We start from the raw sequence: 12,560 nt of genomic DNA on the forward strand, positions 1-12,560 counted from the left end.
GGCTCTGGTTTCCCCCCACAAGGGACAGATAGCAGGAAGCTACGTAGAGCGGTGAATCATCTTGCCAAAGTGCAAAGAGAGAATTCTAAAGGGAAAAAATGACAACACATGAATCAGATGGAGAAAGCTGTTGGATTGGATGGTGTTTCTGAGCTTTGATTCCCAGCATTTTTTCCCCCTCATCATTCCTGTAGCTCCCTTGCATTCCAGCAGCAGGCTTATTTGTTACTATCCCCAAAAACAAAGCTGGCACTCGCCACATCAATACTGCACACAGTTTGTAGGGAGAGAGAGGCAAGAGTGAGAAACCGGGGAAGAATCAAAGTGAGGGAGACAGAGAGAGAGGCCCAAAATGAAAAATAACTCCAAAACCAACACCTCGAGGTGCTTGGCAATCATAGGCAGAGATTTTCAGGCGCTGCAGACAACAGATTCACAAACAAAGCTCAGGCCGGAATGGTGTCGCCTGTGATTGATTCTCCCAGCCCGACTGATAAGTTTGCTGTGGTAGGCATTCTGCAGAGAAAAGAATGTGTTGAAGTGAAGGAAAAACAATGTTGGAACTTGATGCATCACAGCCAATATGTTGGCCAGCAAAACTGGTTCTGAGGCAGTAACCTTGGAGAGGAAAGCAGCAGGTACAGATATTATGTGCAGTCTTGTTCTTCTGTTTGTCAGGCGAGTTCCTCAACATAAAATCACATGGTTACATTTATATAATGTTATAATGTTATATCTGCATGTTTACTATATTTTAATTCTCAAAATATGCATACAACTGTCATAAACATAACTTAGCATGTCATGGTAGACCATGTGTTGACAAATCATACTAACCATTCCCCTTTTTCTGTTTTCTGTGTAGACCTGCAATATCTGACATCACATACAACTAATGCATGCAGTGGCAAGAGTTACCTGCCCCTGGTGATGTCTTATTTCACACGAGGAAACAACCATGCTAAAATGGTTGATCACTCAGAAGCCTTCTGTTAGTGAAGCTTTTGATGAGGGAATGGCCAGAGGGGAGCTGGGTTGTACAGTCAGACATTCGTTCTCTCCTGTTCTTCTCATCGCTCTTGCAAGCTGACTATCTTCTCTTGCCAAATACAGATTCCCTCCTCCACATACTAAATGAAAACCAAATTAAGACAGGACTAATAAGCTGTGTGGGAGCAACAGGCATTTTATTTTTTTATCCTCCAACACAGAACGCACAGTGTGAGAGAAGAAAAAGGTGTAGCAACTTGCCAGCGAAGAGTTTAGAGTATCACACTGAGCCTCCGTCAGTCTTCTATCAGCACAGAGACTCAGGAACTGCTCCAGGCGCCAACGACACATCAACAGATTTGTATGCTACAGCCTTAAGAAAGGCAGACGCCGTGGCAAACAAACACACACAATTAGGAGACAGTGGATGGCGTGGCTGGGGAACAGGGAGCTGAAGATTTCTGGGAGGAGGTGTGAGGTGTTCTCGGGGGCTCATTACAGGATACGGTGGCAATGCTGGACAGTCATGGGGGGGTGAGGGGATTGGGGGAGGAGGGGTGGGGGTGTGGGGAGGTGGTTGGTAGTGATGTATTCAGAGTCTCATTAGGAGAGACAGACCAGGCCACAGGAGAGCAGGGAGCACACAGTCACTAGGCCTCATTACAGAATGGCAGGGGATAGGACCGGGCCAGGCCATGGAGCCTGTCAGGGTGACATTACTGCCAATACCCAGACAGAACCAGGTTGAGCTAGCGATGGGACCAGGACAGCTCTCTGTACTCTGACTGGCATTCAGTGCACTCTACTGTATGTGATCTTCCTATGTTAACATCACACAGGATGATCTTCAACAAACCACATAGTGGGGATTTCACAGCTGTTGGCAAGTGGCCCTGGTTTGAAATGGGTAGAAGCGGTGATAGTGATGAATACATTTCCTCCGGGAATGTGGCAGCAGGGTATTGGTTGCGGGTTGTGAAATTGGCAAGAATAAGGCTCCAGCTCATGATGCTGGTTGAGAAATGGCCCACCTGCCTTTGTCCTGGAATTCATGTGTGTGTGATTGGTGTGTCCATGGCTACTCACTGTGTGCCCATACAATGGTAATGCGCTGGGACGCTAAAAGGGAGCCAATTAGGATGGGGCATCTCGACGACAGGAAGCATGTCAATTGAGCTGATGGAGCTGAAACTCCTGCGCAGGGCAGAAAACTGGCAGGGTGTGGGAGCCTGAAGGGGGATCGTGCTTGCTTTAGCCCACTCACCAACCCCACTCGGGTGTTAAGGGACTCCACACAGCTCCAGAAGAGGCCCCCTTTAGAGCACAGAAAAAAATATTTCTCCATCATCCCCAATTTCCATCGGTTGTCCTCTGAAATATATGTGAGAGCACCTTGTCTCTTCCCCTCATCTTTCCAGCAGAACCCTTGTGTGATGATGCCTGTGATCTCTCACCGTCAGATGTATTATTCATTGGGCTTTTTTTCTAATGACGTGATAATGCTCCCCAAAATAGGAAAATGCTCATTAAACTACCATTGAATATAGATCACACCTTAAAGCCAGGCAGCAAATAGAAGCAAAAAAAGTTGAAGAGAGCAGCATTGTGAGAGTGAAAGATGGATGGATAAAATATGCAGGCAAAGGAGCATTATCAACCTTTGACTCTGCTCATACAACATTAAACTGAAATTAAAAATATATTTTATCTAGAGTTTAGAACTGGTTTACTACTATGTATTCTTTAATTAATTAAAACTCAGAACCAATGTGGGAAGAGCAGATGATTAACGAAGAGTCATCCGACTGGGCATGGCTCTCCCCTTCCCTTCTCTTGGCTCTGCACCCTCATCTAAATCCTCCCTATGTTTGGAATTACATAATCATTTGAAATCGCAACTTTTCATTAAAACAGGCCAAATAATTTATTTAGTTAATTTCTTCCCTCTTTCTGCCATCGGCGGACTAGATTCTATCAATCCCATGCGCACAAATCACATTTGCAAAGTCTTCAACTTTTCACAAATAAATTATGCATGTCTACATTCTTTGCCTTCCTTGTCTCATAAGATTAATTTAAATTGGGTTAAATAGAAAATATACAGTACCAGTCAAAGGTTTGGACACACCTACTCATTGAAGGATATTTCTTTATTTTTACTATTTTCTACATTGTAGAATAATAGTGAAGACATCAAATTTATGACATAACACATATGGAATCATGTAGTAACCAAAAAAGTGTTAAACAAATAAAAATATATTATATATTTTAGATTCTTCAAAAGAGACACCCTTTTCCTTGATAACAGCGTTGCAAATTCTTGGCATTCTCTCAACCAGCATCACTTGGAATGACTTTCCAACAGTCTTGTTCCCACATAGACTGAGCACTTGTTGGCTGTTTTTCCTTCCTTCTGTGGTCCAACGCATCCCAAACCATCTCAATTGGGTTGAGGTTAGGTGATTGTGGAGGCCAAGTCATGTGATGCAGCACTCCATCACTCTCCTTCTTGGTCAAATAGCCCTTACACAGCCTGGAGGTGTGTTGGGTCAATGTCCTGTTGAAAAACAAATGATAGTCCTACTAAGCACAAACCAGATGGGATGGCATATCACTGCAAAATGCTGTAGTAGCCATGCTGGTTAAGTGTGCCTTGAATTCTAAATAAATCACATACAGTGTCACCAGCAAAGCACCCGCACACCATCACACCTCTTTCATGCTTCACGGTGGGAACAACAGATGCAGATATCATCCGTTCACCTACTCTGCATCTCACAAAGACACTGCAAATTTGACTCATCAGACCAAAGGACAGATGTCTATTGTCCATTGCTGGTGTTTCTTGGCCCAAGCAAGTCTGTTCTTAATATTGGTGTTCTTTGGCAGTGGTTTCTTTGCTGCAATTCGACCATGAAGGCCTGATTCACACAGTCTCCTCTGAACAGTTGATGTTGAGATGTGTCTGTTACTTGAACTCTGTGAAACATTTATTTGGGCTGAAAATTCTGAGGCTGGTAAATATAATGAACGCATCTTCTTCAGCAGAGTTAACCTCTGGGTCTTTCTTTCCTGTGGCGGTCCTTATGAGAGCCAGTTTCATCATAGCGCTTGATGGTTTTTGTGACCTCAGTTCTTGAAATGTTCCGTATTGACTGAACTTCATGTCTTAATGTAACGATGGACTGTCATTTTGCTTTGCTTATTTGAGCTGTTCTTGCCATAATATGGACTTGGTCTTTTACCAAATAGGGATATCTTCTGTATACCACCCCTACCATGTCACAACACAACTGATTGGCTCAAATGTATAATGAAGGAAAAAGATTCCACAAACTAAGTTAACAAAGCACTCCTGTTAATTGAAATGCATTCCAGGTGACTACCTCGTGAAGCTGGTTTAGAGAATACCAAGAGTATGCAAAGCTGTCATCAAGGCAAAGCTTGGCTACTTTGAAGAATCTCAAGTATAGAATTATTATTATTTTGTAACACTTTTTTGGTTACTACATGATTCCATATGTGTTATGTCATAATTTTGATATCTTCACTACATTAATAAAGAAACAGCCTGGAATGAGAATGTGTGTCCAAACTTTGGACTGGTACTGTTTTTGATGTTTATTACTTTGTTGAAGTTCATGTGAATACCCTGGGAGCCAATCTGTATTCTGTATTCTTTCTCCTCTCTAAGAAAAATGTAATATGTCTACCAAGTAGGCTACGCAGCTCAAGGTCAGTCGAAATCGCTGGTGACTTAAATTAATGACAACTAATTTGCACAGTCAGATCTTGTTAGATCTCTTGAAATTATATGTTTAGAAGGAAGTGTGAGAAAAGGTGTAGAATTAACTCATATCCAATTTTATGGGGTAAAGGGAAAAAGCAGAACGGACTTTGCTTCTCTCTCTCGTGCTATTGTGCTATATTAGTGACTAATTTGTATGGTTAACCCCCTGCTATGTTTTTTTGTGTTCTTTCTCACCAGTTCTTAGGCAATTTGGCGCTCCTAGTGCCTGGGGTACTTTAATGCAAGCAAACTTAACTCCATTTTACCTCATTTTTGTATTAGCATGTCACATGTGCAATCAGAAGAAAAACTCCATAACACTTTTACTCCACACACAGAGACGCATACAAACCTCTTCCTCCCCCTCCATTTGGCAAATCTGACAATAATTATATCCTCCTGATTCCTGTTTACAAGCAAAAACTAAAGCAGGAAGTACCAGTAACTCGCTCAATATAGAAGTGGCCAGGTGATGCAGATGCTACGCTTCATGACTGTTTTGCTAGCACAGACTGGAATATGTTCCGAGATTAATCCAATGGCATTGAGGAGTATATCACCTCAGTCACCACCTTCGTCAATAAGTGCATCAACAACATTGTCCACACACGTACATATCCCAACCAGAAACCATGGATTACAGGCAACATCCGATCCCGAATTAAAGGCTAGAGCTGCCACTTTCAAGGAGTTGGATACCAATCCGGAAGCCTATAAGAAATCCTGCCATGCCCTCAGATTACCCAATCAAACTATCAAAGCGTCAATACAGGACTAAGATTGAATCCTACTACACCACATCTGATGCTCATTGGATGTGGCCAGGCTTGAAAACTATTATGAACTACAAAGGGAAGCACAGCTGTGAGCTGTACAGTGACATGAGCCTACCAGCTAACTGCCTTTTATGCTCGCATCCGGAAAACCCTAGACCCACTCCAAATCGCATACCGCCACAACAGATCCACAGATAACGGAATCTCAATTGCGCTCCACACAGATAATGGAATCTCAATTGCGCTCCACACTGCCCTTTCCTACCTGGACATAAGGAACACATGCACTGCCGTTCAAAAGTTTGGGGTCACATAGAAATGTCCTTGTTTTTGAAAGAAAAGCACATTTTTGGTCCACTAAAATACCATTGGATTGATCAGAAATACAGTGTAGACATTGTTAATGTTGTAAATGACTATTGTACCTGGAAATGGCAGATTTTTTTATGGAATATCTAAATAGGCGTACAGAGGCCCATTATCAGCAACCATCACTTCTGTGTTCCAATGGCACGTTGTGTTTGCTAATCCAAGTTTATCATTTTAAAAGGCTAATTGATCATTAGAAAACCCTTTTGAAATTATGGTATCACAGCTGAAAACTGTTGCACTGATTAAAGAAGCAATAAAACTGGCCTTCCTTAGACTAGTTGAGTATCTGGAGCATCAGCATTTGTGGGTTCGATTACAGGCTCAAAATGGCTAGAAACAAAGATCTTTCTTCTGAAACGCGTCAGTCTATTCTTGTTCTGAGAAATGAAGGCTATTCCATGCGAGAAATTGCCAAGAAACTGACAACGCTGTGTACCCCCCCCCCCCCTGACAGAACAGCGCAAACCTACTCTAACCAGAATAAAAACAGGAGGGAGGCCCCGTTGCACAACTGAACAAGATGACAGGTGCATTAGAGTGTCTAGTTTGATAAACAGACGCCGCACAAGTCCTCAACTGGCAGCGTCAATAAATAGTACTCGCGACGAACCAGTCTCAATGTCAAAAGTGAAGAGGCTACTCCGGGATGCTGGCCTTCCAGGCAGAGTTCCTCTGTCCAGTGTCTGTGATTTTTTCCCCATCTTAATCTTTTCTTTTTATTGGCCATTCTGAGATATGGCTTTTTCTTTGCAACCCTGCCTAGAAGGCCAGCATCCCGGAGTCGTCTCTTCACTTTTGACATTGAGACTGTTGACGTTGAGTACTATTTAATGAAGCTGCCAGAGCCTGGTTCCTCTCTTAGGTATCTGCAAGTCTAGGGAGTTTTTACTAGCCACCGTGCTTCTACATCTACATTGTTTGCTGTTTGGGGTTTTAGGCTGGGTTTCTGTATAGCACTTTGTGACATTGGCTAATGTAAAAAGGGCTTTGTAAATACATTTGATTGATTGATTTCTGAGGCCAAGCTTCCTGTCATCCAATACCTATATACTAGGCGTTGTCAGAGGAAGGCCCCAGGTCCTAAAGGCTCCTTAACAGCTTCTACCCCCAAGCCATAAGATTGCTGAACAATTAATCAAATGGCCACCCGGACTATTGACATACACCCCCCCTTAGTTTTTACACTGCTGCTACTCGCTGTTTACTATCTAAGCACAGTCACTCTATCCCTACCTACATGTACAAATTACCTCGACTAATCTGTATCCCCGCACATTGACTCGGTACTGGTACCCCTTGTTTACAGCCTCGGTATTGTTATTTTTTTGTGTTACTTTTTATTTCATTTCTTACTTTAGTTGTAACCCATTCAAGTCCTTGTACAATATCAAAATGCACCACAGACCAAATTCTGTTTTGGTGTAAATGCATTAAATAATAAATACAATTGTCTAAACAGGCCACATTGACATTTTTAGATTGTTATTATCTATCGTGCCTCCAGTGTCAAAGTTGGGATTTTGAGAAAATGTGAAAAGAAAAAAAAAACATGAAAATGGTTTATTCTTTAAAAGCGTATAGTAGTATTTTTAGACCTGTTTCAAGCCCAAATATGCCAAATATTAATCAACTCACTGTCGTTTGTGAACTACAGACATTTATTTATCATACTATATTTAGTCTTTCGACACATCGGATTACTGTTTGTTTCACACTTCATGAATTAGGGGGTGTCCATTTTAAATAGAAGGAAATTACAGGCGGTGTGGGGACTCAGATAAGCTCCCCAGAGCTGTCCCTCCTGGGGGCGATTGAGATGCAGGAGGGTTGGAGTGGGGTCAGCCAGGAATGGAGAGCTGGGTAGAGTTTTATCAGAAAATGGAAAGGTTGATGCCATTTCCTGAATTATACAGCTCTCCCCATCACAATCCATGTTGAGTCAAGTGCTGTGTTTCTCTGGGGGACGTTTGGGAGCTAAGGGGCTCAAGACTGCTCCAAACCCAGGGGAAAGGTACTCTGGAGGCTGAGGAGAACCAGTCAGACTGGGGAGGATTGGAAGACATGGAGCTAGGTCACTCCAGACAGCATTAGCTGTGCTAGACGCCTCAGGTCATGAGTTGCATGTCCAAATGTCGAGAATAATTGAACCTGGAGAATGTCCTGAAAGGTTAAAACGGAATGGACTAGGAATCCAGAGTTCAGTTCTATTTTTCAAAATGTGATCAAATATTTACAATTTTACATTTTAAAGGTCTTGACTTTCACACTTTCCAATATACATTTTTATTTTAAAATGTTCACTTTGACATGACTTAAAAACATACATTGTATGTTTACATAAAACCTGTACGATAGTGGTGGGTATCCTATTGGTTAAGAGCTTTGGGTCAGTAACCGAAAGGTTGCTGGTTTGAATCCCCAAGCTAACTAGGTGAAAAGTCTATGCTCTTAAGCAAGGCACTTAACCCTATTTGCACCTGTGGTGTAAGAATATTTTACAATTTCTATTTCTGACAACTTTTACTTTACTTCACTACAGCGGTTCCTCCTTTAAAAGTTGTGTCTGCGGCACATCTTGAGGGTTGCGGAAGCATTCTGTGGCACGTTATCTATTTGTCAGCCATTTTATTACAGCAAGTTATTGCTAGTTTGACCACCAGAGGGCATCTTTGATAAGCATTTGATAGTCTTCCATATTGGCATTTCCAGAGAATTTAATACCTTTTTTGTAAGAACATAGTATATGGGATTGATTTTAAGAAATTTGGCTTAATTAATTTGATCAATATTATGGTGTTTCTATTCCAAGAAAAACGGAAATCAAAACACTCAGGGTTTCCATTAAGATGGAATGAAAAATATGGCACTGTACAATGTGAATGTCGGGAGTAGGCAAAATCAGGAGGATTGGAGGATTCTAAATTGTTTGCGTTCATTAGACAACTTTGTTCCAATATTTGTGTAAATCAGTGATATTTATTCCCATAGTAATTCGTTATGGATCCATAACTAAATCAACATCAACATTTTGAAAGAGTATTTTCATCATTATTTTATTAACGAAAGCATAAAGATGCTGAAGAAATACAATACCGTACAGTATATGCTTTTACATTTGGATAATAAAGCACTCTGAAGTTTCAAAAACTGTTTGCATGATGTCTGTGAGTATAACAGAACTCGTATGGCAGGCAAAAACCTGAGAATAAATCCAAACAGGAAGTGAGAAATCTGAGGTTGGTATATTTTCAACCCATGTCCTATTGAAATCACATTGGGATATGAATGAAGGTTCACTTCCTAGGGCTTCCACTAGATGTCAACCATCTATAGAAACTGGAATGAGGCTTCTACTGTGTTGTGGGACTGAATAAGAGGGAAATGAGTCAGGCTAGTGGCAGAGAGACATTTTCTGGTCATACGCATTCCACATTATATCGACTTGAGACACAAAGACACAAAGGAATTCTCCCGGTTGAACTTTATTGATTTAGATTTATGATAAAAACATCCTAATGATTGATTCTGTACTTAGTTTGAAATTGTTTCTTCGACCTGTAATATAATTTTTTGAAGTTTTTGTCAGAAGAAATGGTCGACCAGCGTCTGCATAGGTGTACCAAACACGCTAACAAAAGTAGCTAATTGGACATAAATATCGGACATTATCGAACAGATCAAACATTTGTTGTGGATCTGGGATTTCTGGGAGTGCATTCTGATGAAGAGCATCTAAGGTAAGGGAATATTTATTATGTAATTTCTGGTTTCTGTTGACTCCAACATGGCGGCTAATTGTATTATATTTCTGAGCGCCGTCTCAGATTATTGCATGGTTTGCCTTTTCCGTAAAGTTTCTTTGAAATCTGACACAGCGGTTGCATTAAGGGGAGGTATATCTATAATTCCATGTGTATAACTTGTATTATGATCGACATTTATGATGAGTATTTCTGTTGAATCGATGTGGCTATGTAAAATCACTGGATGTTTTTGGAACTAGTGAACGAAACGTGCCAATGTAAACAGAGATTTTTTCATATAAATTTGAACTTTATCAAACAAAATATACATGTATTGTGTAACATGAACTCCTATGAGTGTCATCTGATGAAGATCAAAGGTTAGTGATTAATTTTCATCTCTTTGTGCGCTTTTTGTGACTCCTCTCTTTGGCTGAAAAACCGACAGTTTTTCTGTGGCTTGGTGGTGACCTAACAATCGTTTCTGGTGCTTTCGCTGTAAAGCATATTTGAAATCGGACACTGTGGCAGGATTAACAACGAGATTACCTTTAAAATGGTATAAAATACATGTATGTTTGAGGAATTTTAATTATGAGATTTCTTTTGCTTTGAATTTGGCGCCCTGCACTTTCACTGGCTGTTGTCATATCATCCCGTTAACGGGATTGCAGCCTTAAAACCTGTTGATGCCAGGAGTTCCTCTAGAGGAACTCCACCCCCCCCCCCCGTTCAGCTCAAACCGTGGCGCATGGAACGCAAAAATATTCTTCGAAATATTTAACCTCCACACATTAACAAGTCCAATAGCTCAAATGAAAGATAAACACCTTGTTCATCTACCCAGCATGTCAGATTTTTTAAATGTTTTACGGCGAAAACACACCACATATTTATATTAGACCACCACCGAAACCAAGACAAGAGGCAGCCATTTTGTCCCAGAAAATATAAAATTATAAAAGCAGGATTAAAAAATAAATAATTCACTAACCTTTTGAAAATCTTCAGATGACAGTAATAGGACATGTTACACAGTACATTTTTTTTTTCAATAATATGCCATTTATATCCATAAATGTCCATTTACATTGAGTTCATGTTCAGAAATTACTCAAAAATGTCCGCAGGAAATCTAGGTAGCGCGGCAAGATAACGTAAATAGACATCATAAACTTTAACTAAATATACATGTTCTACATATAGTTAGAAAGATACACTGCTTCTTTATGCAACCGCTTTGTTACATTTCTTTTTAACGTTACAGAAATCGCACACTATTCAATATTCTGAGACGGTGCTCAGATACAAGCTACATTTCTCCGTAATGTTGGAGTCAACAGAAACACAGATTTCAGCATAAATATTCCCTTACCTTCGATGGTCTTCATTCAGAATGTTCTGGAAGGCTTCATACTTACCCAATACATCGTTTGGTTTCAAGTCTTGCGTCTTTGTATTAGCTATTGCTAATAACATCAGCTGAAATGCACCCAAAATGTCCTCTGGTCCGGAAAAGTTGTGCAGGTCAAACTAAGTGCAGAAGCAAGCTTTATGATGTTTTAAACACACAAAACAAATTTCAATTCAACCGGTCATCGTCTGGTCCTTTTTCTGAGTACTGGAACAAAGGAATGGCTGTGACCAATTCGCGCCCTAACGCACAGGTTTTTTCTCGCGGCACTTACTCAAATCACTCCCATAGGGCCAATTCTCGCGCGATTTGAACGATTAAACGCTCTACAGAATGAGGAAGACATAGAAAGTGTCGCCAGATCCATAAGTGGTTGGGAAGGGTGGGGGCGATGACGTCAAAGTTGCTCCAACTTTCATGACCACAAAACTAGTTGTGGAAGAATGCCTGCCCTGTGAGTTCTGCTATACTTACATACATAATTCCAACGGTTTTAGAAGCTTTAGAGTGTTTTCTATCCAATAATAATTATTATATGCATATATTAGCAATTTTTGACAAATTTTACTAGGGGTACCCAATTCCTCCAAAGGGGGCATAAGTCTGCCATATCCTCAACAGGTTTTAAGATGGAATGGAAAATATGACGCTGCACAAAATGAATACCCACAGGGTACGCTGGAGACTGGGTTCAATTCCCCAACGGCGAGGAAGGGGGTAGGCTGTCCTTGTAAATAAGAATTTGTTCTTAACTGACTTGTCAAGTTAAATAAACGTTACACTAAGAGCAGAACATTTCTGCACCCTAATTTTCTAATTCTTGTTTTACCAATATCCAAATGGAGATTAAGTGAAAATAGAAATCTCAATGATTAATCAAGAGCAGTCCCCATGCTTGTCTCAGAGCAGCGCGAAATGTTGCTAAAACAAGGCACACCGTAAAGTGAATACATTATACTTTTAATAAAGATAGACACTAAACAAACTATACAAAATAACAAAACGAACGTGCAGCTATGATACAAAAGTGCAACTAGACATAGACAATAACCCACAAAATACCCAAAGAAGATGGCTGCCTAAATATGGTTCCCAATCAGAGACAACAATAAACACCTGCCTCTAATTGAGAACCAATCTAGGCAACCATAGACATATATAAATACCTAGATGATAAACAACCCCATAAACCTACAAAACCCCTAGACAGTACAAAAACACATACATCACCCATGTCACACCCTGACCTAACCAAAACAATAAAGAAAACAAAGAGTACTCAGGTCAGGGCGTGACATAGAGTGAGCGAGAAAACATACCATTCTTGAACATGGGGTGAGACGTTCTCACTAATTTGTAAATAAAGACAGTTTGTTATTTAGAATTATTTATTTCTGGAGAAACCTAACTTGATTATTTAGCAGATATCACTTGCTTATATTCAGTCAACACATATCTTAAGAATATCATAG

This window comes from Oncorhynchus mykiss, chromosome 27, assembly GCF_013265735.2.
Source record: "Oncorhynchus mykiss isolate Arlee chromosome 27, USDA_OmykA_1.1, whole genome shotgun sequence".
Taxonomy (NCBI): domain Eukaryota; kingdom Metazoa; phylum Chordata; class Actinopteri; order Salmoniformes; family Salmonidae; genus Oncorhynchus; species Oncorhynchus mykiss.